Below are 7,536 nucleotides of genomic sequence, written 5' to 3'. Positions count from 1 at the left end.
GAACTCCACTGATCACCTCTTTCCAACCAGAATATTTTTCTCTGAGTACTACTCTCATCTTTCTACCAATCAGGAAGTCCTCCATCCATTTTAGTAGGGCCCTTGTATCCCTCCTATATGTTCCATTTTTATCATTATTATATATTTTTTTTTTGTGGTACCTTGTCGAAAGCTTTTAAGTCCAGGAAGGCACAATCAGGCCACCCATTCCTTTCTTGCACTATGCCTATTAATCTTGAGTAAAAACACATTAAGTTTGTGGTACATAATCTTCCTTGTCTGAACCTAAATTGTTCTTCCAGGTGTTTTACCCATCTATTCTTGATTATTTTCTCACAAATTTTGGCTATAGTGCTTGTTAGTGAGACCGGTCTATAGTTAGTTGGTTCTTCTTTGTTTTCTCCTTTATATATTGGTACAATATTAGCATTTTTCCAGTCTTTTGGTATTTTTCCTTTTTTAAGTGAGCAAATTATTATGTTATGTATTTTGTCCGTTAGTTCTTCTTTGCATTCTTTTAAAATCCAATTCGCAATTCCGTCTGGGCCATGCGATTTCCAGACATCAAGGTTTGATAGATGTTCTATTATTTCTTTTTGTGTTATTATTATCTCACTCATGGGGGGGGGGTGAGATTGCACTTCATTTCCTTCGTCCTAATGTTGTGCTTTCTCTCTAGTGAAAACAGACTTGAAGTGATTATTCATGACTTCGGCCATTTCTAAATCTTCTGTGTATTCTATATTTCTTTGGCGTAGTTTCATAATTTCTCGTTTATCTTTAAGTTTACCATTCACGTATCGATAGAATAGCTTGGGTTGTTCTTTGCATTTATCTATAATGTCTTTTTCATATTTCCTTTTTTCCTCTTTTCGCATTTTTACATACTCATTTCTATAGTATATATATACTTGCCATTTTTTTTTTTTTTATCTTTTCTCCACCTTTTCCAAGCTCTGTCCCTTCTATCTTTTGCCTCAATGCATCTTCTGTTGAACCAGCATTTAATGTAGACTCTATCTTCTGTCTTGGTACGTGCCTATTCACCCTTTCATTGTAATTTTCCATCAAGATATCCCATTTCTCTTCCACTTTTGTCTCTTTCATGTAAAAAATTTCCCAATTTGCATCCTGAAAGAATTTCTTTACTTTTCCAAAGTCCGTTTTGCTGTACATCGATCTTCCTTTCCTATACTTTTTATTTCTCTCCATGTATACTTCTTCCTTTAGTTCAGTCTCAATAAGTACATGTCACTCTTTCCAATTGGTGTCTTATATTGGATTTTATCCACATTTTCAAATTCTGTTGTAAATATTAAATCTAGTCTCGACGGCTCCTCATTATTTCTGTATCTGGTGTTTTCACTGACCCATTGTGACATTGTATATTCCATGATTATGTCCAGTAATACATTACCCCACAAGTCTTCTCCGCCTTTCACTGTCATGTCCTTCCAACAAATTTCTCTGCAGTTAAAGTCCCCCATAATTACCAGGTTACCTCCGCCTATTAGTATCTCATTCAATGAATGCCTTGCATCTTCTAGTATTTTCATATGTTCGTTCTCTTTCCAAGCGTTCGTTTTTGAGGGCACATAAATCACCACAAACTTTCTACTTTTCATGTCCTTGTCTTCGACTTTTATCATGATCAGTTCTACATGCCTTTGCCCTCCGCAATTTTTGCCACATTAAAGTTTTTCTTGGCCAAGAACATGATTCCTCCTCCCTGTTTTTAATCCAGTAATTGTATAGTCCTTGTCCAACATTGATGGGTGGCATTGCACCCCTTAGTTTAGTCTCCACAATTCCCATAATATCTGGTTTTTCTTTTAACAGGTAATCATTAAGTTCATTCAGTCCTGAAATTAATCTGTCGATGTTAGTATAGGCCACTTTTAATTTTTTTCTTTTTCCGTCATTTTTTTTTTTTTTTTTTCGTCTTTGGTTCGCCCATTCTGATGTACCATTTTCTCAGTCTCGTGTCGATTACTCTCCAATAGAATTCCTTGCTTTCGGTCTCCGTTCTCTTCGCGTTTTTTTTTTTTTTTTTTTAGCTTCATCTCTTAGTGTCTTCTCTTTTTCTAATTCCTTGAATACACATCTCTCTTTTTTATCCATATCTTATTGTAATGTTCACTCCTTGCCAACTTACCTGCTTTTTCAAATATGTCTTCTACTACCATTTGTGATCTTAGTTTTATCTTTAGGGGTCGATTTCTTTCCTTAGCATAATGACCAATTCTATACACATCGTCGACGTCCTTCTCTACATCCTGAATTTCTTTTAGGATTGCTATTGATGTTTCTTTTTTCTCTCATGTATCTCGCCAGACCATCTTTTTCTTGTAGTCCATATACCACAATACATTTTTTCCTATCCACTGCATCTCTGACCCAATTTGCCTTTTCATTGATTACTTGGATAATTGTGTCTTTTGCGTTCTCCTGCATTTGTTGTTGGACTATTTCTTTGAAGGCAATTTCTTTATTTTCTATGTTTTCCTTCCTTTTGGATATTTTTCTAACCTAAGTTCTCTTCAATTTTCAGTCATTTCTTGTATTTTGTTATATACCTCTTTTTTAAAGTTGTCGCTATTGGTAGTATCATTATTTTTTTCTTTTCGTTTTCACTCTTCACATCTCTTATTTAATTTTTCATTTCCTTAATCTCGTTTCTTACTTCCGAGTTAATTCTCCTTAGGTCGGAAATTTCAATGTTAGCTTGCGCTAAGTAATCCATTAGTTAAACAGTTTCCTTCCGTAAGTCCATGATTTCATCCTCCCACCATTTTCTATTTTTGCTCATTTCCCTCTTTATACCTAAGATTCGACTTAAACTCCTTCTTTTGTACTTACCGAATCCTGAGAAAGAATCATCGTGGTCTAACCTCGTGGCCGCTGGTGTTTCACAATGTTTATATCGTATTTCGGCGTGGCGTCGCTGGATATTTCTGTTGTCAAGTCGTTCGAGTCAGACTTTTCGTTGTTATCCTTCATTGTTGTTGTTGTTGTTGTTGCTAATTACGTTTTATTTCATTTAACTAGCACTGCAGAGATTTCGTATCGGACACCCACAATTTCTCCCCTCCATTCAATACAAACCAGGTTTTCTTCTTTTGCTGTACATCCCAGAATTTTCCTCTTCTATGGGATACAAACGACGAAGGTGTTGGCGGTTCCGTGGCCCGTGTGTAGAAACGAATATATAATTTTATGTCAATCTAAAACTTAGTCAAAAGCTATACCAGCATGGCAAGTAAACGTGAACGTAAACATCAATATTGACATGTATTTAGCTCGTGGGCACTGCCTCGTACTCTCCAATTGATCATACCTAGTTTCAAACTCATGTAGGTTCCAACTTGTTCTACGAGTATATCCTTAACGATTATAATTTTTAGATTTTCATTCATGATATATTCCCTGATGTTGATCCAAATCACAGGGCAACCCTCACTGAAGGAGCCGATATAGAACTTGTGACTGAAGAGCTGTTTGGAATGGGAAGGGTGGCTGCATGGGGGCTTGCCCGTGGATACCGTGGGGGACAGCATCGCTGTTTGCTTGAAGTGAAAGCGCTTCCCAGCTCATGCTCTCTACTGGTGATGAGGATGCTTCACTCTATACAGAATAGTTACCAGTTGCGTCCCTTTCCGACAAGTTCCAAAGTTTCGACCCACCATGTAGAAAATAGAAAAATACTCAGAATTCACTTAGTCAAATATTATTTATCTAAAATGTCGAATATTCACTCTAATGAGATACTCACACCCTGAAGGATGTATGCGCATTCTTATATAACACCTGTTGGCTGTAGTTGTCAATGATTTAACGACAATTTGTTCTAAATTTAAATTGTTTTGAATATGCAGAATTATAATGACTGAGAGCAATGTAAAATAACAAAATGTGATAATACTTTACTTTATACGTCTGGATTGCGTATTATATTTGAACTGATATTCTTTTGTTTATAAGTCATATGAATTTAACTTTTCACCGTACTTATACTGTGTGTTTACATTTATGTGATGAATTGTGCGTGTCTCCCAAAATATTTCAGCAGGATATAGGTCAAGTGCATGTGATCGATTCGGAATGTAATGCTGAAAAATACTGTTTGCAAAATTTACTTAAACGCTGCCTTTTATAAGGTATGAGTTGTAGTGAGATCGGTTTAAGAGGAAGTAGCCAGTATTGATAAACAGTTGCATATCTAAGGCAGCCAAACGAATTTTTTCTCTTCCATTTAATTTTGGAAGTTTGGGTATTCATTACGAAAATTGCGATTGCTGTCTAGTGTTTGTGAAATAACAATACTTTCTGCAAGATCGGGTTACATATTGCAGCAATATGAATTCTCCCAAACCACAGCAGCTGGCAAATTGACAAGGTAGGCTTGATTTGGTAATACTTTGGTTGATTCTGCCTGTTAGTGGTACAGTAGAGGTGAGCCTCTACTGACTCCTCATATATGAATAATGGTGTAACAAGTAAGGGGATTATAAATAGAATAATGGTTTAAAAAGGAAGTGGATTGTAGATAATCATAATCAAAATGCCTTGGCCTTGCATTTATTTACAGTAATTGTTATTAATCATGATTTAATGGAATACCAGTCCAGTCCATTGGGATCCCATACCGTTCCCATTATATTCTGCAGGTAATAATACCCTGTTTCAGGCTATTGTTATAGTACTAACTAGTTGGGATGCCCACAAGTCTAGTCAGAACATGTAGTTCTAGACATAAGTGGTCGTGGTAAAAGCCAACAAAAGCAGTTGCCAGCCAACAAGAGCTGACAACAGTAGCTAGGTCAACATGAAAATGAAATTCCTGATATTTGAGCTGAAGTAGTTCTCATAGGATGCAAAAAGTTGCTATGAGTATAATGCAATTTGAATTATCCATCTAGCTGTCCTAGTTCTCGAGATATTGCATTTTGAATGGAATTAAATCGGGCCTATTTTTTCCCAGAAAATCGGGCCGAAACGTGCGGTCTGACTAATCGCCGATCAAACGTAAACAATGACGGTTTTTACTGACAGGCACAATTTTATATAAAAATTTAATATATGGTTGCATTATTTGACCTATTTTCTATAAGATGTGTGATTTCCATGTAATTTGATCATAGAATTACGTTTCTATCCTTTGCAAAATTACCCACCACAGCTACGAATACCGTCAAATTACATTAAAATCACACATTTTAAAGAAAATAGTTTGAATAATTCAACTATATGCAAGCTATTACACTAATAGCACAATAGTAACAAACTTAATAGTGTAGTTTGATCCATACCACCAGTGATCATAGCGGGCAGGACGAATCGTAGCTGTGGTCCGTAATATTACGGAGGATAAAAACGTAACTTCTCTTTGATCAAATTACATGAAAATCACACATTTTAAAGAAAATAGTTCAAATAATTCAACTATAAGTCTATTACACTAATAACATAATAGTAAGAAACTTAATAGAGTGAAGTTTGATATGAAGGCGGGATGGATGTTGATGTTGTTATCCGATAATCCGACCCGATAGAATAAAAAACTAACTAGTACCACCGATTTCTCAGCTCTACCGTATCACTCTGCCTTTATTTTGGTATAAGAATAATCCGCAAGACTAGTAGTTTTTGTTATTTTTGGTTAGTTGCCCGCACTCTGAATTTATTTAGCTCATTTTTTACGCTGAAACATAAACCAATTTTCGATTTACTGCTGAATGCAAGCCGCCATGTTTATCTCATGTTTTTATGTACCGACATGTAACTGATGATGTAATTGTTTGAAATATACTACGATCGTAGTAAATACACTCGTATAACATTTGTATGAATGAAATATCTGGCGGTATGTAAATTTGGCCGTTTGCATGGTGTGCGCATAAAATGACGCGCTATTGGGCTCCTCATCGATGGTGGCGCCTCTGGTGGTGTTTGACCTACCTAACAACAGGCTCAAAAAGTTTTAAAATTATGTATTATATTACTGACACTTACTGTTATATATTAGTAAATTTTGATTGAGGACAATAAATTATCTAAATTTAAAATTATCTTGTCAGATTTCTTAAACTAAAATGATGTTCAAGTTTAGTTTGCCAACAATTGGACTTGTTGGCCAACATCTTAGCGAGTTTCAGTTTGGTGTAATTACCCTCCACCGCTGGTGTTACCTGTTCATAAGAGGAATAATTTGTGGTTTGCAAAAGAGAGATGTTGGTAATGAGTATCACTTTATTTTCAAATGCATAAGTCTTGAGCAGTTATAAATGTAGATCCTTTAATATCAGAGGTATAATTAGCTAGGTCAACATGAAAATGGAATTCCTGATATTTGAGCTGAAGTAGTTCTCATGGGATGCTAAAAGTTGCTATGAGTATAATGCAATTTGAATTATCCATCTAGCTGTCCTAGTTCTTGAGATATTGCATTTTGAATGGAATTAAATCGGGCCTATTTTGTTCCAGGAAATCGGGCCGAAACGTGCGGTCTGACTAATCGCTGATCAAACGTAAACAATGAGGGTTTTTACTGACAGGCACAATTTTATATAAAAATTTAGCATATGGTTGCATTATTTGACCTATTTTCTTTAAGATGTGTGATTTCCATGTAATTTGATCATAGAATTACGTTTTTATCCTCTGCAAAATTACCCACCACAGCTACGAATACCGTCAAATTACATGAAAATCACACATTTTAAAGAAAATAGTTTGAATAATTCAACTATATGCAAGCTATTACACTAATATCACAATAGTAACAAACTTAATAGTGTAGTTTGATCCATACCACCAGTGGTCATAGATAGCGTCTCACTAATTGACGAACAAACCGAAGAAAACCGAGAAAAGCCGAACCAAACAACAAAACCCAAACAAGGATGGGTTTTGCTCAAATGCACACTTCTATATGTATATATATATGGTTGCATTATTTGAACTATTTTCTTTAAAATGTGTGATTTCCATGTAATATGATCAAAGAGATGTTACGTTTTTATCCTCTGCAAAATTACCAAACACAGCTACGATTTGTCCAGCCCGCCGTCTATGATCACTGGTGGTATGGATCAAACTACACTCTTTTAAGTTTCTTACTGTTGTGTTAAATTACATGAAAATCACATATTTTAAAGAAAAGAGTTTAAATAATTCAACTATATGCACTCTATTACACTAATAACACAACAGTAAGAAACTTAAAAGAGTGTAGTTTGATCCATACCACCAGTGATCATAGACAGCGGGCTGGACGAATCGTAGCTGGGGTCGGTAAAATTGCAGAGGATAAAAACGTAAGTTCTCTTTGATTATATTACATGGAAATCACACATTTTAAAGAAAATAGTTCAAATAATGCAACCATATATATATAGAAGTGTGCATTTGAGCAAAACCCGTCCTTGTTTGGGTTTTTTTGTTTTGTTCGGCTTTTCTCGGTTTTGTTCGGTTTGTTCGGCAATTAGTGAGACCCTAGATAGCGGGCAGGACGAATCATAGCTGTGGTCCGTAATA

The 7,536-nt window shown here is 35.4% G+C and overlaps 1 protein-coding gene across 1 annotated transcript in view; it reads left to right on the top strand.

The window, feature by feature from the left end:
- The first annotated feature begins 4,012 nt into the window (after positions 1 to 4,012).
- Positions 4,013 to 7,536, top strand: part of LOC143029825 (phosphatidylinositol 4,5-bisphosphate 3-kinase catalytic subunit delta isoform-like) — a 76,307-nt gene continuing 72,783 nt past the window's right edge. The window contains exon 1 of the mRNA XM_076192885.1: positions 4,013 to 4,396. The gene's annotated coding sequence lies outside the window, so the exon portion shown is untranslated. The remainder of the gene's footprint in view (positions 4,397 to 7,536) is intronic.

The sequence above is a fragment of the Oratosquilla oratoria genome, chromosome 11 (assembly GCF_046742065.1).
Source record: "Oratosquilla oratoria isolate Oo_2021 chromosome 11, ASM4674206v1, whole genome shotgun sequence".
Taxonomy (NCBI): Eukaryota; Metazoa; Arthropoda; class Malacostraca; order Stomatopoda; family Squillidae; genus Oratosquilla; species Oratosquilla oratoria.
Note: the sequence above shows the minus strand (reverse complement) of the source record. Positions and strands in the feature narration are given on the sequence as shown.